Below are 23,090 nucleotides of genomic sequence, written 5' to 3' on the forward strand. Positions count from 1 at the left end.
ACACACAAGTAGTTGCTTGCACATAAAAAACAAAATGTGTACAGATAACAAGGGTTTTAGATTATACCTTACTAATGTACCAATCTAATGATGTTCGAAGTGCATACACATAAATATTTAGAGGATATGGAGCAACACCTCGGAATATAACATCAGCCATACAGTGTGCAAGATTCGTGTAGATTTCAGACTGTCTCCTTTGCGTCAAAACATAAGAGAGATTTTTGCTTTCTTTGAAGGATCATAAGGTTTCCAAGTGAGAAGATCAAAACATTATACTTCATTGAAATTCATGGGGTTGGAGGTCGAGACGAAATGCTGAACAAAAGCCTTCTAAATGAAACATTTAAAAGGCCACTAAAACCATCCTCCTTCATTAAATCCACCTTCATTACTTTGGGACTTCGTCTATTACGGAAACACTCAAAAGAGAAGATTGACCACTTACCACGTATGTACTATCTACACCTATTCCAGAGGGCTAAAGAAAAAGCCATTAACAACTGGGCGAATCACCACATATCAGTCACATATATAGTTTCATCCAATGTCGCCTCTACATTTTTATGCACAACAAGTACCAACAATAAAATGAAGGACAAAACCAATATGTGCATGTCAATTGTACAAAATATAAGTTGCAACATTCAATATTGACATCCTTACGCTTTATCACCCAATTTAGTACTACAAATGATTTTGGTGTTGAAGCTTGTGACATAATACACGTGGTTTTTTTTCCTTCCTGAACAACCCATACCAATATACCACATCTATTCAAATAAAGCTATGTTTTATCTATAGACAACAAAGATACATGGTGAAATCCAAATATACAGAAAAACATAAAAAACTAGCACATACATCGAGATCAATTGGACGTCTAAAATCTTTGAATGCCACGTTCACAGCCAAACATTAAAACATAAACATGTTAAGAAACCAAAACAAAGGAGCCATTTAAGCTCTGTTGTATCTATAGACAAGAAAGATACATAGTGAAATCCAAATATATAGAAAAACATCAAACACTAGCACGTATATCGAGATCAATTCGATGTCTAAATTCTGCAAATGCCACGTTCACAGCCAAACATTAAAACATAAACATGTAAAGAAACCAAAACAAAGGAGCTATTTAACATGTGAACCATAAAAATAGAAAAAGGCCACTACACACAACCCTCAGAAAAAAAAAATTCCTTCACAACGTTGCATTATGACCATTCGTCAACATATCAATCCCATGAATTTTAAGACTTTTTAAGCAACACCCAGCAAGAAAACTATTAAAAGAGAAACTATCCCAATAGATGTCAATGACAATTGACCATCTTTAATATCAATATAGAGGGTCAGATAGAGAAAAAAGATCGTTACTAAGAAACCGAAGTAGGTAAGGACAAGCTGCAACTCATTGAATTTGCCACCTTTCTCCTCCTGAAGGAAGGATTGGTATACACATAATCCAAAAGGTCATGAACACGAGAGGTTTGATACCTTCTTAATAGAAACATGACCACCATAAACCTTCAACCCTCGTGAAACTTAAAAGGAGATCAGATAACAAAGCTACATACAAGGAAAACATTCAACCTTAAAAAAGCATTAATTTGAATTATTTAACTTACTGATTTTAATAACTTAACATTTTGAATATACGTGAAGGTTTTCAATATTTGGATCTTCAATACTTGTGAACAACATTTGACGTAGAATTGTATCCTTCGCAGTATATACGATATCAAGGGTTGACACAACATACGTCAAAAGATTTACACAGGCCCGAATGCTTTGTTCTTGAATCTTCCATTGCCAAACTGCTAGAGAAGCCTTTAGATTTGGCATCCTCTAAGAACTTATTTGTAGCTTCATTCAAAAGATTCATTCAAGGATTTCGCCTGATGTTGGTGTTGAAGCTTGTGACATAATACACGTCGCTTTTTTCCCCTTCCTGAACAACCCATACCAATATATCACATCTATTCAAATAAAGCTATGTTTTATCTATAGACAACAAAGATACATTGTGAAATCTAAATACATAGAAAAACATCAAAAACTAGCACATACATCGAGATCAATTGGACGTCTAAAATCTTCGAATGCCACGTTCACAGCCAAACATTAAAACATAAACATGTTAAGAAACCAAAACAAAGGAACCATTTAAACTTTGTTGCATCTATAAACAAGAAAGATACATAGTGAAATCCAAATATATAGAAAAACATCAAAAACGAGCATGTACATCGAGATCAATTGGACGTCTAAATTCTGCAAATGGCACGTTCACAACCAAACATTAAAACATAAACATGTAAAGAAACCAAAACAAAGGAGCCATTTAACATGTGAACCATAAAAATAGAGAAAGGCCACTACACACAACCCTCAGAAAAAAAAATTCCTTCACAACATTGCATTATGACCATTCGTCAACATATCAAGCCCATGAATTTTAAGACTCTGTAAGCAACACCCAACAAGAAAACTAATAAAAGAGAAACTATCCCAACAGATGTCAATGACAATTGACCATCCTTAATATCAATATAGAGGGTCGGATAGAGAAAAAAGATCGTTAATAAGAAACCGAAGTAGGTAAGGGCAAGCTGCAACTCATTGATTTTGCCACCTTTCTCCTCCTGAAGGAAAGATTGGTATACACATAATCCAAAAGGTCATGAACACGAGAGTTTTGATACCTTCTTAATAGAAACATGACCACCATAAACCTCCAACCCTCGTGAAACCTGAAAGGAGATTAGATAAGAAACCTACATACAAGCAAAACAATCAACCTAAAAAGAGCATTAATTTTAATTATTTAACTTACTGATTGTAATAACTTGACATTTTTAGACAAGCACTCCAAGTAAGTCTGTAAATATCCTTGAAGTTTTTCAATATTTGGGTCTTCAATACTTGTGAACAACATTTGACGTAAAATTGTATCCTTCGTAGCAAATACAGCATCAAGGGCTGACACAACATACGTGAAAATATCTACACAAGCCCTAATGCTTTGTTCTTGTTCTTCCATTGGCGAACTGCTAGAGAAGCCTTTAGATTTTGCATCCTCTAAGAACTTATTTGCAGCTTCATTCAAGGATTTCATCTATGAAACACAAAAATCAACCAAATCAGCACCTCGTAATATATCATCGGCCATAGAGTGTGCAAGATTCGTGTAGATTTCAGACTGTATCCTTTGCGTCTAAAAATAAGAGAGATTTTTGCTCTGTCTGTACGATCATAAGGTTTCCAAGTAGAGATGAAATGCTGACCATTGAAATTATACTCCATTGAAATTCTTGGGGCTGGAGGTAGAGACGAAATGCTGACCAAAAGCCTTCTAAATGAAACATTTAAAAGGCCACTAAAATCCTCCTTTTTCAATAAATCTGGAAATGGCAAATCAAATGGGCCATTCGCACCCTCCCTAGTAATACACATGAATTGGGACCTAGCAGGAGGTATATCTGCCCAACCTGTAGGTGAAGGAGGATGCAGAGAATCAACGACACGTGATGATGAAACTCCGGATGATGCACTTTCAACTCCATCATCAACTTAAACATCCATAGTTGTGGTAGGAATCTCATGGAATGGTGGAACAGAGATTCTTGGCCAAAGAGATGCCATATGCAGTGAAGAGACCATGGTTGTTCATGTCTGTCATCAGCTAATCCCTGCACAACAAAGATTCGTGGCCAAGCAAAACGATAGACAACATGACGAAGAGATGATGGCCCTTCATGAGGTAAAGCAAAAAAATCGGCATTCTCTTGCGCCATCCTTACAATCTCATGATAATGCTACAAGCAGCTTATCATAAAGTAACCCGCCTACTCCCGTTTATCGTTGGATACCATGCCATCAACATTACTATAAAAATTAGCCAAACTTGTAGCAAAATTTTTATAAAAGAAAAAGGCTGCATCAAAATTAAAATGCGATTGATATATTTATGTATATAGATTGCAGATGCACGAAGAAACAAATATGAAATACAATACAGGTATGAGAGGGTGGAAATTTTTTGCAATGTCCCAGACTCCCAAACAGTCCAAAAAAATGTCATCATCTCATACAAGTGATACGGATTACAGTAGTATTTGGCATCAAGCTCTGTGTAAGCTGAAGTCGGTAATAAATTATGGTAGCATTTGTCATAAAGCTAAATTCGGTAATAAATGACGAATATCTTACCCTCCAAAAGTGTCGACAACAAACTGCAAATGTCTCATACGGATGAAACGGATTGCAGTAGCACTTCACAATAAGCTATGTGTAAGCACAAGTTAGTAATAAATTACGAATAAGAAGAATGGCCTTTCTTACCCTTGACGAATATCTCTGGCCGAAAACAAGGGCAACTCTTACCCTCACAACAAAAGGAGAAGAGATTGCAGAATGGAAGGGGGGTATTTGAAGGCAAGGATCGAAGAATGGGTTGGGGACGCCAATGGCTTCGTTGGCGGGGCTGCTGTTGAAGATCGGTGTTCACGCAGGCAAACGTTCGCTACTGTATCGATCGATGTAGGAAATGGAATGAAATTAAACAAATTAAAAGAAAAAGGTTCAAAATCTACCGGCTACTTTGCATTTTTCTCCATTGAAGAAGCAAAACTACACTATAAGCATTGTTCACTATTGTACTTATGAACTCATATTTAAAATACATCATGTGACTATGACTCTATTTCTTGCTTTAAATTAGACGTTGTTTGCATATGAAACAATGGTAGTGATTCAAATATGAGTGTGTTACATGGTTTAAATATCAAATCACTTGATATAATGTTACTTTGAATACGAATCACAATATGAGTTGATCACATAAATTAATCTAACGTATGTGCTATGAATTTGGAGAAAACAAACATGAGATATGTGCTATGAATCTAACATCATTCTAGAGTAGGATTAACGTTCTTACCATTCTTGATGATAGGTTCAAATGGAATTATACGATTCCATCATTTTTCCTTTCAAAACTATAAATATTGGAAGCTTTTTTAAATTTTTCACTATGGAGTACGTTATGAGTATGGGTATCAACTTTCTAATAGTATGTTTATGAATATTGCAAAGATTATTACCACTAAGGTGTCAGTGTAGTGGTAGTAGAGGAAAGCTCGAACACTAAGGGTGAAAATTTGAGTCCCCCCCACTGCTAGCTAACAAACCTGTGGTACCTCGCCTTCAGGTGGTTGTTTGACTGCATGTGTGCCTTCGGGCAATGTGGTGGTTTCGAGAGTGAGTGGGATGCCTTCATCCACAAGTTGTGCGGTGGATTCCAGCAATACAACAAAGTCTCACAATCAAAAGCTATCTAACCCAAAAGCTTGCTTACTTGTGGCAGGTATTTGCACCAAAGGTGGTTGAATCGTCATGATCTGTTGGAGAAGGTTGGTTTCTACATTTGCCGTCTTCTCCACTTGACTCTTTTTGGTAGGTAACGAGTTGTAGCTTTCTCCGAGACAAGATTCATGCATGATTCATAATCTCTGAGAGGACTTTGGACATGCGAAATTCTACTTGTACAGCTTTTTCCGAGACAAGATTCATGCATGATCCATAATCTCTCAAAGGACTTTGGACACGCGAAATTCTACTTGTCCGTCACTATGACCATTGCTCAACAAAAAATCTTAGTAGAAAAAACATTACTAAAGATAATAAGCAAAATGGTCACATAAGCATTATCATCTTGTAATGCTCCCATGTTTATGGTATATTATAGAGCTTTCATGATAGCAAATAATTGCTAAGCTCATCAGTTTGCATGTCATTCATTACCTCAATCCTAGTAATCATTTGTATTTTAAATCAAATGAAATAATATTTGAAAAAAATAACAAATAATATAGAAAGTAATGAGAAAAATATCAATAGAATAATGAATAAGTTATGATTTCATGCATGTCAAAAGGACTACAAAATCACAATTTATCGTGCAAAAAAAAATATTGTAGCCTTTTTAAAAAAATGCTCCATATAAATGAATCAATTGGGGAGAAATAAATTATGTTAACATCATTATCAAATAATATCAGTGAAACACACCATATAGGAGTGTTAGCACTGGTATAAGATACATAAACACGTAAAAAAATCAGAATTTATACAAAAAACTGATAATTTACGCATAGTCAATTTTTTTGCATATTTACATTTCCCACACTCTCCTGGGCCTATGGAAATGTTTTCGGAATTTATCAGGCACGCTTACTATGTTTTTTGGATTTTTTACTAAAATCCTATATATTTGTAGTTTTCTTCGAAAATAATAATAATGTATACATATTAATTTAGAAAAAGATACTAATCGGGTTTCTTATTTATAGACGATGAGAAAAAAAACAAACCATATCTATAAATAAAATCATCGTTTTTTTGTTTTTAAAGCTAAATATCTCTCTTTTTTCTTTTTTTCTTTTTTAAACGCTGGCTTTTTTAATCCAAAGTTTTTTATTTTGCTTTTTTACAGTATGGAGGTTGTACCTTTGCTTTTTTGGGAGCCACCTAAGCTTGTAGCCTATTGTGCACTCGATATTGGAGGCACCAAGGGGCGTTTGGTATGTGGCCACCACGAATTTGGAGATGCCCACGAAGTGGAAGATGTTCTAGAAAGTCCAAAACGTCAACCTTGATATGGTTTTACGTTTAGATTTTTCTTCTAGAACCATGCCAAGACACTTAATATCTCAGTGATGAGTTCACTTATGCATCTGGCTTTGTCTTTTTTTCCAACAAGCTATTTATACGTTCTTGCTCACACTTATTGCTCACTTGTTATCTTGGCAACATTATTTCTCCTATGCTGCAATTTTGTGTAGGCCCTAATTTTGATATTTCCCACACCATGGCTGCCTCCTCGCATTAGATTGTCTCTCATATGAGGGTAAATACCAGTATCTCAACTGTAAGTTGCACCTATTTCTAGTTCTGTTATCGGAATAACAAGATTACCCACTATGCTATTTCAGTGGATGTTTTGTGCTGTGATTTTTCCTTCAACAAGCTGATGAAACTAATTTAGAAGCACTACCATAAGCTATTTAATATCCTTCTCAACTGCATGTTGTTGGGATTGATTGTTTCTCTTGGAGGTTGCTTTGCTTAAGTATAGAAGGCCAATAACATGACTATTGGATCCTATCCATTACTATACTATTGCTCGGTTCAAGAGACGGAACTGCTTGCTATTATATATGCACTTGATAAGTTGCATTGTTATTAATAGAGTAGCATCTCATACAATTCTACAGATCATTACTGCCTCTCACACTTCCTAACTCAAACAAGTTTTGAGCGATGGAAAATGACTTGGGCGGAGTTGATGATACATTTCGATTTCGAAATCCACTTTTCTAAAGAGGTTTCGATATCAGTAGTAGATGTGTTGAGTTGAAATATGGGAAGTGCATGCCCTAAGTTTCTCGGAATTGTCCGATGATCTGAAAACATTTTCCGGGGTTAATACCTATTACCAATACGTTGATGAAAGAACTTTCTTGCCATTCTAGAAGAGAGCTTAATCAAGTATTATTACTGGTGTCACTTTTAGAACCTCACCTCCAAGGAACCTTTACTATTTAGCAAATAATTTGCTATACTATAATAGTAAGGTTGGCATTCCAGATAACAAAGACATAAAGAAGATGACTCTTTATGACTCCTTTGCAAGATATCAGAGAATGTGTACTTCGCTAGCTATGCTAGAATGTTATTTTTACCACCAAAGAATAATGACTAGGGTAGAAGACTATGCTATACACTTTCCACTGTGTCAAGTTGTTAAGACGGAGTGACTTCAGAAAGTTGGTCACTATTCCAACTCCGATGTGGAAGGGTATATTGATGGATTTTGTTGTTGCATTACCTCTCACTTTGGCTAGTCATGGATTGACTAACAAAGATGGCAAAGTTCATTGCAACTAAATCCACAATTACTGCAAAGAATTTGTCTTAAAAGTTCTTTGAGAAACTTTGTAGACTATCTACTCTACCTCAGACAATTGTGTACAGACTCTAAGTCCAAAATTAACTTTCGGCCAGAAATATGGACTATGTTGGAATAACATTGAGTCTCAATTCTATGGATTATCCTTAGTCAAACGGGCCGACAAAAGGGATTGATCCAGAAGAGGATATGTTGAGTACATATGTGTTGCAAGCAACCATAGTGCTAGAGATATATCAACGACATTTAATGTTGATGTATCGACCTTTGCCACAAACACCAATAGATTCGTGTGCCAATTTAGCGCCAAGGTATTGTGATCCTTATCAAGAATTTGGGTCTCAGTACATTCCTTCTAGATAAGCCTTTTAATGTTACGTTGCATCCAGTTCTTCACGTGAGTGGTTTGAATGGATCTTGCGTATGATGATAATGTTGTTTCTCCGTTTAGAGTTACTTCATTATAGGATGTTACATTTACTCTACTTGAACCTAACTATCCGTGACAATAGGACTTCAACCTTATGGTTCAAGATGATTCATAAGTATAAGGTTAAGTGGAAAGATTTCATTAAGGAGGTTGACACTTGGGAGAACATTACGTTAATATATTACCTTTTCCCTTGTTTTAAATTGCAAGAGTGCAATTATTTGGAGAGGGGGGAGTATGTAATGTTCACAATCCTTAAGTGTAATTAACGGGATGTTGTTCTACAATATCAGAGTCATTGGATGCTTGACTTAGACCTTGTGTGTGTATTTGGCGCCACACATATAATTGGTTGTTGTAGTTGGCTCATTAATGGCCAATGTCAACTGGCCAAAGTCCTATATAAGTGAGTGTGCACACCCTTGGGGGGGACGCTTCCCATAATTGGGTTGTGCGCCCATAGAGGAGGGGTTCCAGGAGAGGGAGGCTCTCTTGATTGAGGACTAGACATCTACCATGGTAAGGTGTGTTTGTTCTTGGCTGGGATGGGTCAATTCATGACATCCACACTGTCGGAATCGACTCTGGCACGGGGGCGGATGGGTGGTAACACGTTTTATAGAGCAATTCCTGGTATGCTTTCTCGATTACTTTACACTGCAAGTTCAGGACGTCTTCCACAGACTGTATGTACCCCCGCCAACACCCCCACCATGATGTACATTGAAGATAACATTCGTAGTGTGAGTTGTAGCCTACAGGTGAAAAATCCATCAATCGTATGAATTGTAGCCTCCAAGCGTTAATATGTAATAGGCAAGTTAATAGCGTTAAAGGAAATCTCCTTGGGGAAAAAATATTGTATGTTAATCTATACCTTATGATTATTGGTTGGGCGATGTGGAATGGAGGAAATTCCATAAGGACAACATGCAAATGCCATTGATCTTATGAAAGGTTGTTTGCACTGTAATAAGAGACTCTACTTTCGTTTGCTCTCTCACATGAAGATTTCTTGGTACTTAATGTAGAATTCCAGGATAAATGCTAACAATAGGCCGTGCCGCAATAAATGTCAGATAAATTATGTGTGGATATTTTATTTTAGGCAAGGGAAATCTGTCAAGTGTTTTTCTTTTTCGCAGCCAGGTATGTTGTTGTTGGATAGAATATGGTTTTGTATTGGTATGGTTCTAAATTTCTTACGATAAATTGTCATGTATTTGAATGTTTCTTATGTCCTTAAAATGCATGATGAAGCCAGTTGTAGCAGAGCATTGTATATCACATTCTTCAAAATAGAAACGAATCCAATCCCTCTTGAACAGTTCACTAACTTTGTTGAGTTTGTGCCCATCCAAATGGTTCTCTAGGGTTAGCACAAAGTGAGCTTTGGAAGGACCCAATATAAAGTCTAGCTCTTGCTAAAACTTACAAATTCCTTGGTGATAATGTTCACCTCTAAGTCCACACACATTCCACATGATGAGATGCATTCTTGGAAAAGCAATTTAGATAGCTCCTTCATAGCATTTCGATAAACAACTATGTTGATATGTTCTCATTTAGATGATCCCAAGCCTTTAAAATATTGGATTTGTGATGGAATTCTAGTGCAACATTAAGCATGTTTAAAGAAACGGATTCATGGGCCAATTGTACTTGTATAGAGGTCAATCCCTATTGCATATCCCACAATGCATTTTGCAGCTTGAGCATTTTGAAGAGTCAACGCTTACATCCTTACCACTAACACGTTAGTGTAGTGGTAGTGGGGGGAAGGCTCGAACACTAAGGGTGAAAGTTCAAATACCCCCATTGCTAGCTAATGAACATGTGGTACCTTGCCTTCAGGCGGTGTTTGGCTTTGAGGAATATGTAATGGTGAGTGTGTTCCTTCAGGTGGTTGGGTGAGTGCGTGTGTGTGTGTTTTTGGGGGTGGTGCCTTATACTACAAGTCATGCATCAGAATCTGGCAGTTGTCAAGGACTATATAAACATATTATATTATATAAAAGAAAAATAGAACAAGGAATGAATAGATAATAGACAATAATCAAGGACTATATAAACATATTATATTATATAAAAGAAAATTAGAACAAGGAATGAATAGATAATAGACAATAATGGATGAATATATTGATTGTCGAAGATACAATGGTAGCTACAAAGACTATAGTTGTAGAGGCTTAAGAGGTTAAAATTACCCGAAGGCCTCCTTATATACAACACATGATCCACGATGCTATGACGCATTGCAAACATTCACAGTTTTGCTACATGCATGAGCATCACATGCATGATCCACATGTACACAATCCATGCATGACCATCATCCCATGATCATCATCCACATGACCATTATCCTCATGACTATCATCCACATGACCATCGTACATCATCATAGCAATCAATGCATAATATAATCTTCACGAGCACCACTAGACTCAACATAATGGCATTGACCCATTGGTTATGACCTCACCACGTGTAGCCCTAAGGTCAATGGTTCTAGTCATGATCATGACTCTATCCCCCTCTTAGAATGACGAGTTGTACGAGTCAGCATGGAGATATGAAGACCGGGCTTTTAAGGATACTGACTGTGAAACTCCTGGATAAGATCATGAGCATTCACCAAATGTGCATCAAGTTCCCATGTGCGATATTGTGCCCCATAACCTTCCCAATCCACCAAATAATATAGGTGACCTCGGATCTTCAAGTCAAGAATGGTTGCAACCTCGTACTCAGATCCATCAACAATCTCTATTGCAGGTGGATCACAAGGTCGAGTCATTTCTAGATGTCAACATAGTAGCCACACTCTATCCCCCAGTGTGAAATGTGTGTTGAACTCGATGGCAATCAACAACTTGTTTTTGTGATCCTTGAGCATGTTGTAACTGAGTTGTTACATCTAGTTGTATTTGACGAATCTAAGATAATCAATTCTCTGCACTAGGATTGGTAGAAGCTTGAGGGATCTCTAGGAAGGTCCAATATTGATGTTGACCACTATGTGCAAAGAATGGGGTGACCTTAATAGAGGAATGCACTAAATTATTTGTTTAGCGGCAAGCTCAACCGGATCCGGATCGGCTGAATAAGCTTGAGCCGGATCAACATCCGAAAGGATGAGCCGGATTGGTGAGCCGCTCAGCAAGATCAAGTAGTAACCAGGTGCCTAGTAGCAGCCTAAACTACTAGGTAGTTGATGTCTCGTAGTTAGTGTCACACGCTCGTGTGAGCATTGAAGTACATTGTACTTCTGTCAGTCCTCTTAGGACTTGTATAAATAGTGTTGTTGAGCACGTTGTATATACAGAGAATTTTACAAAGTTGTTCTGCTCTTTCTCTGTCTGTCTTGCGTACCTTCTGTGTGCTAATCTCTCTCTTTCTCTGTTGCTATCCGGCTAAGCCGGCTGTCTAACGCTTCCGCACCTTCGTTTTTACATGGTATCAGAGCACGAGGGTTGAGAACCTTTGCAGCTGACATCAACATCTGAAGACAAACCCTAAGACCCGGTAAGAACAGAAAGAGAAGTGATGGAAAGAGGAATGGCTAGCTCGCTCCCGGTGGAGAAGCTCAATAGATCTAACTACGCATCTTGGTCATACAAGATGCACCAGTACCTACTTGGGCATGGTTACTGATGGTTACTGATCGGGAGGATCCAAAACTAGGAAAGTCGGTAAAGGGCCAGCCTTGGTGATGAAACACGAGGCTAACTCGATGAAGAAGACCACTTCCAAATCAGAGGAAGTGTGATACGTTGATTCCAATGCGTCGAATTACATGACGAGCCACAAAGAGTGGTTCTCTTTCTTGGAGAAAACAGAACAACCGGGAGTTGTCGAAACCAGAGACGACACTCCTCACCCAATCGTGCATGTCAGAGAAGTCCCTTTGAGCCATGTCGGACAGAGGGGGAAGCTTATGAACGTAGTACACATTCCGACTATCACGAAAAACCTGGTGTCAGTCGGTCAGACTGTTGAACAAGGGATGCGCTTCATCGAGGAAGAGGGCCAAATTATTGCGCAAGGGTGCAGAGATGGGAGGATGTTCATCCTCGACATCAATGACATCGGCACCAGTTTGTTCACCAAAGAACAGAAGACTGAATTAGATATTGATCTCTGGCACAAGCAGATCGGCCACATCAATTACCGGAGGCTTCAAGACCTGCAAACAAAACAAGTTGTTTTCGGTTTGACAAAGTTCAGTGGCCAGAAGGTCCAAATATGTGAAGCCTGCCAACTCTGGAAGCAACACCGGCTTCCATTCCCCACTGAACGAAACCGTAGTCGTAACAAGCTCGACCTTATTCATTCGGATGTATGGGGACCGGCACAAAACGTTAGTCTTGGCGGGAGTCGATACTTCGTCTCCTTCATTGACAACCACAGTCGGCACACATGGATCTACCTCACTAAGCGGATGAGCGAAGTCTTCGAGTGTTTTCGAAACCTTCAAAACTTGGTTGAACGGGAAACGAAGAGGAAGATCAAGTGCCTGTGGTCGGATGATGGAAAAGAATATTTTTCCGGCCAATTCAACAGTTATCTGCAACAAAAAGGAATTCGGAGAGAGTTCAGCTGCAGATACACACCGAAGCAAAACGATGTGGCCGAGAGGAAGAACCGAACAATTATCGACGCGACAAGGGCAATGATGGAGGAGAAGAGCATGCCCCATTTCTATTGGGCCGAGGCAGTCCGAACGGCCGTCTATATCCAAAACAAGATCGGTGACAAGGTGTCCGCGCATGAGCTATATTTCGGGCGCAAGCCAAATTTGAGACACCTTCGGATATTCGGTAGCATTGCATATGTGCATGTGCCGGATGGGAAGCGGAGGAAGTTGGATGCAAAGTTGAAGAAATGCATCCTAGTCGGTTACTCGCATGAGCAAAAGGGATATAAGTGTTATAACCCCCAGACGAAGCAAGTTCGAGTTAGCCGGGATGTTGAGTTTGATGAAACGGCATCATGGTATGCCTTACCGGCTCCGACTTCCGACCCCGACCCGATACCGGATGATGAGGCTAGTGAGCCTGAACCGGTCCACTTAGAAGATGAAGGGTTCGAGACTCTAGATGTGAGTCCGGAATCGTTTCGGTTTAGCGGGCCGAACGAGTGACTGGGTCAGACAGACCATTCGGAAGATGAATCGGTGAGTGGTGGAGACTCTGCTGTGTTCCCCCCGTGCATAGAACCGAGGAGACGGTTCACACGCAAGGAAAAGGGGAAGAGGAAAATGCCTGAGCATGAGACCGGCAATGGTGAGTTAGATCGGAGCGGATCCGACTCCGAAAAAGAAGAAGGCGGACCTTCGGCAACGAAGACCGAACCGGCCAAGAAGGGCCTCAAACCGGGTAACGATCAGTTACGCCGGTCTTCCCACCAGAAGAACCCCGTGAAGTGGTACGGGTACAATGAGTACATGGCGCATCATTATGCGTACATGACCAAGGTGGCAGAAGTGCGTGAGCTGGAGAGCTACGCAGAAGCGGCAAAGGATGCAAATTGGTGTGCCACTATGGAGGAAGAAATGTGGGCACTTGATGCCAACGACACATGGGACCTAGTTGACCCTCCCCGACACTGTAAACCGATCAGATGTAAGTGGGTGTACAAGGTAAAGTACAATGCCGACGGTTCGGTTAACCGGTACAAGGCCCGGTTAGTGGCAAAGGGATACACGCAGACCCACGGAATCGACTACGACGAGACCTTCGCTCCGGTAGCGAAGATGATGACGGTTCGTGTGGTGCTGGCGGTTACTGCGGCAAGGGGGTGGCATTTTCACCAGATGGACATAAAGAATGCATTTCTTCAAGGAGATTTTGAAGAAGTGGTCTTTATGACCCAACCCCCCAGTTTCCAGTCGGAGATGAACAAGACGGCGGTATGCCGGCTAAAGAAGTCAGTTTATGGCCTGAAGCAAGCCCCCCGAGCTTGGAATGCGAAGAGCACGCACCAGTTGCGTAAGATGGGGTTTGCGGCCTCCAAGTCAGACTCTTCGTTGTTCATCCGTCAAGGTTCGGACGGTCTGGTTTGCAACTTGCTGTATGTTGATGATCTAGTCATCACCTGACCCAGACTCGATGAAATCAGCCAAGTCAAGTCCCAGCTGTCGGACGCATTTGAGATAAAGGACTTGGGAGACCTTCACTATTTCCTTGGGATCGAGGTGATCTGAACCCCCGAGGACATATTGCTCTCACAAAGACACTATGTGTTGAATATATTGTACAAGTTCGGCATGACGGAAGGCTGATCGATGTCCACACCCCTGGACCAGAATCTGAAGCACCGGACCGGCCTGCGATGAGAAGCAGTTCGGACAAATCGTCGAAAGCCTTATATATTTGACAATCTCCCGACCCGACATCAGTTATCCGATTGACGTGATCAGCCAATATATGGAGCAGCCGACCGTGGAGCACTTTCTGTGCGCGCATAGAATTTTGTGATATGTGAGCAGCACGAAGGACCGGGGACTATTATACCAACATGGTATAACCGAAGAGCTAGTCGGCTACACCGATGCTGACTGGGCCGGCGATGTATCGGATCGCCGAACCACCTCCGGTTATATGTTTTCCCTTGGTAGCGCGGTGTCGTGTTATTCTGCATGCGCAGGGGGGCTAAGGCGGGGCCGCGAGGGCCCTGAACCGGGGAATAACTGAACAGAGGGAGGAGCACCCTAAAACCATGGTCGAGCCACGCACACAAATACACAGAGAACTCACAATCAAGATCGAACAACGAATAAGGAATATATATATATATATATGATCAAGATTACACCCGGTTAGCCGGTAAGTGTCAACGCGCTGGTGCCAACGCACACAACAACGCGGGATGGAGCCTCTGCCTGAAGCACTCGGGCTTTCCACGAAGCATAGGCAACCTCCCAAAACCTATAGAGAATGATGAAAGAAAGAGGAGAACAGCTCAATTCCTGTCCAACAGCACTTTGTCCTCGATAACCCCTTACTCAGTCTCCTTTCCTCTCCTTTTATAGCCCAAAAAGAGAGACGTTACAGTCTGTTCCCTCCCTTTTATTCTCTGCCCCTTTTCATAGAGATACTCCTCGATTCCCTACCTAATGCATACGTGCTACCTAGGATATTCACATTGCCAACCTGTACCTAACTATGTACGATACATCAAAACATGTGCCCGCGTGTAAGGGTTGGTTCACGCATACTATTCACCGATTCCTCCCAGGGATGGTTTTCTCCACAACATCTGCCCCCACCTAACCGCACATCCACTGGTATGCGCCAGAATAGAACTTTGCCAGAGAAGACCGGCCCACGCTTATCTTTCGTTCTCCAGATTGTCATCCGCTCCGAACCGGTTGTCGTCACCATCCATGTCCTCTGGGTCTGGTTCGTCCTCGTGCCGCTTCTTGAAAGCCTTGATCCTCTTCCTCGCCACCAGCACAGCTATTCTCATTCCGTCGAGCTCCGCGAGATGGTAGGTGCCGTTGTCGTTGGTGCTCATCACCGTGTAAGGCCCGAACCACCTCATCGTAAATTTCCGCATCGCCTTGTGCTGGTTGTTGAGGTTGCTGTCGTAGACCAGAACCCAGTCGCCTTCCTCGATTTTCTTCGGTCATAGTCGGTGAGTCCGGTCAAATCGCCCCTTGTTCTTTGTCCTTGCCGCATGCAGCTTCTCCATTGCTCGTTCCACGTCCTCCAGTCTTCGCTTGAGTTGTCAGATTCACGTCGCTAATAGCTCCTCTCGACTCATCTCGTCTCTCCAGTCCATCGTGGCCCATGAGGAGATCGTTTGCTTCATCGGTATGATCGGCTTTTGCCCGTACATCAGCTCTGCCAGCATGAATCCGGTTACCGAACTGTGCGTAGTTCGGTCCGCCCACAACGAGTAAGGTAGGAGCCGCGGCCAATTCCCGACTTGGCCTTCACATGCCCGTACCAACACCTTTACGATTAGCCCGTGTCTGCGTTCCACCTTCCCGTTTGCCTCCGGATTATACGCCGTGGTGAGTGAGAGTTTAACCCCTAACCGATCGAACAACCGTGGTCAGCGAGAGTTTAACCCCTAACCGATCGAACAACTCTTCAGCCTCTTGTGCATCCAGTTCTCCACAGTCCGCTACGATCTTCCTTACGCACCTATACCGACATACCACCTCTTCAATTAGGAACCGGCACACGGCCACGGTCGTCTTGTTCGGTAACGCTCGACCCAGTCGCTCGTCCCGATGTCGGACTATGGAATGCATCTTACAGCTTTCGCAAGTTGTTACGAACCGATGCATGTCCTGATACAGTCCCGGCCACCAGTACTTCTCCTTCAGTTTCTTGAACGTGGCCCATGTCCCCCAATGTCTGGCCCAAGGACTCTCGTGGTACGCAATCAGCAATGCTTCCTGCTCCTCCTTCCTCGCCACTACCCGAAGTGGGACACCATCTCACTTCCTCAAGTGCTTCCATATGCTTCTGTCCCGTCGGAAAAACCGGTACGCTTTCTTCCGGATCCGGTTAGCCTCTTCTTTTGTCCACGCCATGTCCGGCATCATCGTTTTTAGGAACCTACCAATCTGGAGCCACTCCCCGTCGTACTTGCTCTCGTCGACCTTGTTAAGCACCGGAGTGCTCCCCTTTCTCGTCGTCACGTAAGTCATCTCAAAGAAGTCCACGCCGACATCCTCGTCCTCTGAAACCATGCCTGCCGTCCTCGGCATTAAAACTAGCTCTCGAAAGCATGTCGTCCATGGCGTTGTCCTTCCCGAAGATGTGCCATATCTTTGGATTCCGGGACTTAATGTACACTATCCACCTGAGCATTGCCAGGTCCGGCATTGCCAGGTCCGGCATTGCCAGGTCCGGCATCGCGCATCCGGAAACCATACCGAGAATCGGTAGGCAGTCCGTCTCTATTATTACCTCTGTCCCTATCAGGTTGTCTTTGTCGGCCTTGACCGCCAAAACGATACCCCAGAGCTCACATTTAACCTGGGTGTATCCTCGCTATCGCTCCCTAAGTACCTTTGCACCGAACCGGATGGGGAACCTTGTGATGTTCTCAACCCCCTGGTTGATCACCCATCCGATCCCTGTCGGACTCGAGTCTACAGTTACATAAATCGGAACATGTTTGTCGTAGACCACTTTCCGGAGTGTCGGTGCCGTGGCAAGCGCCTCTTTCATTTTCCAGACCAACTCCGCATGCACCCCACTCCACTCGAACTTGCGCCCTTTCTTCAACAACCTGTAGAGCGGCGCCGCGATATGAGCGTAATGCAGGATCCAAATGTGGTAGAACACCAAGCTCCCAAGCACCTCCAGACTTCTGGAACCGACCTGCAGTCTTCCTTCATTGCGGAGATAGCTTCGACCTTAGTCGGAGACGGTTTCCAGCCATAAGGCCCGCACAAGTGTCCGACGACCATGATTTCCGACTGTCCGAAGGCCGATTTCTCCCCGGAGAAGGTGAGCCGCACGCCTTCCAGCTTTTGTAGCACCTCCTCACAGTCTCCGATGTGGTCCAAGAAGAATTTCCAACACCCATCTGGTCCGACCATTTCGTCCTTATCCTCCACCGGACATCCCTTGATCGGAATGTCATCCAAAAACGACATGGTGATGTCCGGGATGCAGTCCCTTAGCACCTTATTCATCGCATTCACCATGTGCACTACCGAGTTTGTGCCCCCTTGCAGAAGGGTACACATCCACACTAGGCCGACAGGAGTCTTCATTGTCATAATATCCCTGCTCTCTACGGCTAGTTGGAATTGGTCATACCCTAAGTACAGATCCCCGCCCAAGTAAATCAACCTTCCCGCAAAGGCCTCCGCGAATTCGTCAATGGTAGGTCTGATTCCTGCGTTACGAATGGTCACCTTGTTGACCGGTTGTAGGTCCTGAATAAAGCGCAACCTACCGTTCTTCTTTGGCATGGTAAACCACTTATTCGAGGATTCCCATCTCCACCTTTTGTTTCATAAGCTCCATCAGCTTTAGGATGTGAGCTCTAGGTACTGGAATCGGTTTGAGATTCCACAGCACATGCGATACCGTGAAGATAACCATCGGGTCTATGCACCCAATCTCTTTCGGCGAGAATGCGAAGGCCTTCCCGTGCCTCCCGAGCATTCTAAACCGTTCCTCCTCCGCCGGTAGTAGAAAGCCACCCCCACCAACCTTGAGCTCCTATAGCATTATGTTGGTGAACCGGTGTCGCAAAAATACGACGAGGATACGTGAACTTTGAGGCAGGACCCCGGGGCCTCCAACCGGAAGATATCAGATTCGTATGATTATATTAAACAATTAATACAAAATGATAAAGATTCACAAATTTCATTAATAAAGGAAAAGAAAGATTACAATTAATCCCAAGATTGGGATTACAAAAATTTGCTAATGGAGATGACTAGAGTAATAGATTAGAAGAAATGAAATATGGATTTAATTAGAATATTAGGGTTTTTGAGTTATATGGCTTTGATTAGGAAATTAGGGTTTATGACTTCCGTAAGGAAATTTAGGGTTCTTGGCTTCGATAAGATAAGAGAGCTCCGAAGGAAAAGAAGAACAATATAATATGGAGAGAGCATCTGAGTATAGGAAAAAAAATGGAATTATATATGGAGTTCCTCATTGATCATATGCCTCCACTTTTTATTGCATGGCCTCTACTTTTAATTGCATAGCTTTTCTTTTCGTTGAATCTATTTTTAGTTGCATGGCTTTTTCTTTAGTTGCATGCGACCGTCCACTTGACCTTTACTTTAGTCTCTTTTACCTTTCTTTAAATAGCCACATGATCCTTTTATCCGTTCGATTTGCGTCCAACCTCGTACGGTCGCTAGTTCCGCCCGATCGCCGAATCCCTCGCTGGCCGGTAGGGATCGGCAACGGCTCGGCTCAAGCCTAAACCGTTTGGCTTAGCCGGCTTGAAAACGGCTTAGCGGCTTAGCGGCTCGGCTCGGCTCGGTTTAGGCTTGAACTTGCCTTAACGGTTTGAGCTCGGCTCAGCTTGGCTTGAGCCTCGCCAAACTGGCTCAAGCCGGATAAACCGTTTAAGCCGTTTATAAACTTTAGAGAGGGGGAGAGAGACAACAGACAAGGGGAAAGAGAGAGAGAGAGTAAGGGAGGGAGAACTACATAGACGAGGAGAGAGAGACAGAGGGAGGTAGACAACATATAAGGAGAGAGAGAGAGAGAGACTACACAAACGAGGAGAGAGAGAGAGAGGGAGGGAGACAACATATAAGGAGAGAGAGAGAGAGAGAGAGAGAGAGAGGAACTACATAGAGGGGAGAGACAGAGAGACTACACAGAGGGGAGAGAGAGAGAGAGAGAGAGAGAGAGAGAGAGAGAGACTACACAGAGAGGACAGAGAGAGAGAGAGAGAGGAACTACATAGAGGGGAGAGAGAGAGAGACTATATAGAGGGGAGAGAGAGAGAGACTATATAGAGGGGAGAGAGAGAGAGAGATGAACTACATAGAGGGGAGAGAGAGAGAGAGAGAGAGGAACTACATAGAGGGGAGAGAGAGAGAGAGATGAACTACATAGAGGGGAGAGAGAGAGAGAGAGGGAGGGAGAGTCGAGACCATAGACGTGAGAGAGAGAGAGGAACTACATAGAGGGGAGAGAGAGAGGATTTACATAGAGGGGAGAGAGGGAGAGGGAGAGAGAGTCGAGACCACAGACGTGAGAGAGAGTGGGAGGGATCATCTGAGAGAGAGAGGGAGGTAGGGAGAGAGAGAGAGAGAGAGACGAAGGTTTCTAAACCGGTTTCCAAGCCGGTTTGGAAACCGGTTTCCAAGCCGTTTACCAAGCCGGTTCACAAACCGGTTTAGCCTAAACCAGTTTGTGAACCGGTTCGGCTCGGCTCGGCTCAGGTTTGAGATCCTAAAAACGGTTTAGGCTTAGCTGGTTTGGCTTGGATCAGGCCAAACCGGCTAAGCCTAAACCGAACCGTTGCCGATCCCTACTGGCCGGTTCCGGTTTTGCTTGTCGGCCAGTTCCGGTTTGCTTGCCGGTTCTGGTTCCAGTTTTGCTTACCAACCGGTTTCCGGTTTGCATACCGGTTCCGATTCCGGTTATGCTTACCGGCCGGTTTCCGGTTTGCATACCGGTTCCGGTTTTGCTTACCGGCCGGTTCCGATTTGCATACCGGTTCCGGTTCTGGTTTTGCTTACCGGTCGGTTCCGGTTTTGCTTGCTGGCCGGATCCGGTTTGCTTGCCAATTTCGGTTCTGGTTTTGCTTGCTGGTTCCGGTTCCAATTTTGCATACCAGCCGGTTTCCGGTTCCGGTTTGCATACCGGCTGGTTTCCAAATTTGCTTACCGGACCCATTTTCCGGATTTGCTTACCGGTTGGTTTCCGGATTTAGGGAATTTGGCCACCATCATCCATCAAGACAAAGTGGCCAAAGTGCTCTTAGAACAAATGAAAAATGAGGGAGCTCAAGGTGCTTATATAGCCAGGGCCTTAAGTTTCCTATCTATGTGGGATAGTTCGAATTTCTCTATCTTCTCAAACTTTATTTTCACATAACTTGATATGTATTTCTCCATTTTGTTTGTAGTAAAATACATTTTGAAGCTCTTGAGTATATCCATCTTTCTATAGTAAGCTACTAATCTAATCTATAATAATTATTTCATTATTTTTTCTACATAGTGTGTGAAGATTCACACGACATTCGCCCCCACCAAACCTGCACATCCACCGGTATGTGCCAATTTTGGTGAGGATTCATTTTTGTTTACTATACTTTTTCATCGATGCTTAAGACTGAATCGTCAAAAGCTTCGAATCCAATTTCTATTCTATCTCTTCTCTTGAAGATCTTGATTCTTTTACCGGCAATTGGCAAGGCAAGTGGTGTACCATCCAGTTCTACTAAATGATATGTTGCATTATCTTCCACTTTCTTCACCACATATGGTGCAAACCATCGTTGTGAGAATTTTCGAGCTGTACTATGTTGGTTATCTAGGCTACTATCATAGACTAGCACCCAATCTCCTTCAACGATTTTCCTCGGCCGAAGTCGATGTCGTTTATCGAAGTCTTTCTTGTTCTTTAGCCTTGCATTCTTTAGCCGCGCTTTAGCCACTTCTATATCTTCCAAATTTCGCTCTAATTGTCGAATCCTCAATGCTAGAAGATCTTCTCTACTTATCTCATCTTGCCATGGCAATGCAAACCATGAAATAATACTTTGTTCTACAGGCATTATTGGCTTTTGTCCGAATATGAGCTCTGCCGGCATGTATATGGTCACCGTGCTATGAGTAGTCCTGTCAGCCCATAGTGCAAATGGCAATAGACACGGCCATTCCCCTATTTTCCTATGGCAAGCTTTCACTAGAGCCTTCACAATCGGTCCATGTCCATGTTCCACCTTCCCATTTGCTTCCGGATTATACGCCATGGTAAGAGATAATTTGATTCCCATCTTCGAGAAGAATTCTCTAGCTTCATTGGCGTCCAACTCGCCTCTATCAGCCACTATCTTGCCGACGCATCCATATCTGCAAATAACATCTTCAAGAAGGAATTGGCATACCGATGATGTCTCCTTAGTTCTTAATGCTCGCCCTTCAACTTGATTGGTAAGATCCTCTCTCGCGAGCACAAGATACTTCATCTGCCATCGTCCCATTGGCATCATCACTATGTCCACCATCCACTTGTAATGTATAGCCAATGGGTAAGTCGGATGAAGTCCATCTCGATAGCGAATATTCGAAAACATTTGACATTCCTTACATGTTTCCACATAAGCTGCTACATCTTTGTATATGCCCGGCCACCAATATTTCTCCTTAAGCTTCACAAACGTAGCCCATATTCCTCGATGGCCTGAAAAAACACTATCATGAAATTCAGACATTAGTTTTTGTTGGTCTTCTAGCTTGCAGACAACTCTCATCGGAGTCCCATTCTTCTTTTTTGCATGCCTCCAAAGAGCTCCATCCTTAAGGAAATACTTGTATGCCTTCTTCCGAATTCGATGGAAGCCTTCCGTCGACCATGATTCATCTTTTTGGAGAGAACTCAAGTATTTCCCGATCTCCACGAATTCGCCTTCGTAGTCCTCTTCTATGAAAGTAGTCAACACCCGAGCATAGGAACTTGCAAAGAAATCCAAGCCAACATCATCTTCATCAGAATGTCGATCTTCTTCTCCATCGTATCTCGCTCGTGATAGCATGTCTGCAACGACATTACGCTTCCCAGCTACATGACGGATCTCCGGGTTGAGTGATTTGATATATGCAATCCAACGCAACATGGCAATATCCGGTGTATTACAACCAGATATCATACCCAAAATTGGTAGGCAATCTGTCTCAATTATGACTTCTGCTCCAATAAGGTAATCACGATCAGATTTGATTGCCGAGACGATCCCCCATAGCTCCCTCTTCACTTGGGCATACCTTCTTTGCCTGTCACTTAACACTTTCGCGCCAAACCGAATTGCATATCGGTTGCAATCTTCATCTTCTTGGTTGATAGCCCATCCAATTCCGATTGGACTAGTGTCCACAGTCACGAAAATCGGCTTGCCGTATGAATAGTCCGCTTTCCGTAATGCAGGTGCCTCCATCAATAATTTCTTCAGCCTTCGGATGGCGATTGTATGCTCGCTCGTCCATTCGAACATCTG

General features: G+C 42.7%; 1 long non-coding RNA gene across 1 annotated transcript; it reads right to left on the reverse strand.

The window, feature by feature from the left end:
- Positions 1-2,400: 2,400 nt before the first annotated feature.
- On the reverse strand, positions 2,401-2,738 carry LOC147854723 (uncharacterized). Its single transcript, XR_015531013.1, has 2 exons — positions 2,709-2,738; positions 2,401-2,648 (listed from the first exon to the last, which is right to left on the reverse strand). It is a non-coding gene; the product is annotated as an uncharacterized LOC147854723 (long non-coding RNA).
- Positions 2,739-23,090: the final 20,352 nt, after the last annotated feature.

The sequence above is a fragment of the Azolla caroliniana genome, unplaced genomic scaffold (genome assembly GCF_043228905.1).
Source record: "Azolla caroliniana isolate FFs.n. ecotype wild unplaced genomic scaffold, voAzoCaro1.0.p SCAF_15, whole genome shotgun sequence".
Taxonomy (NCBI): domain Eukaryota; kingdom Viridiplantae; phylum Streptophyta; class Polypodiopsida; order Salviniales; family Salviniaceae; genus Azolla; species Azolla caroliniana.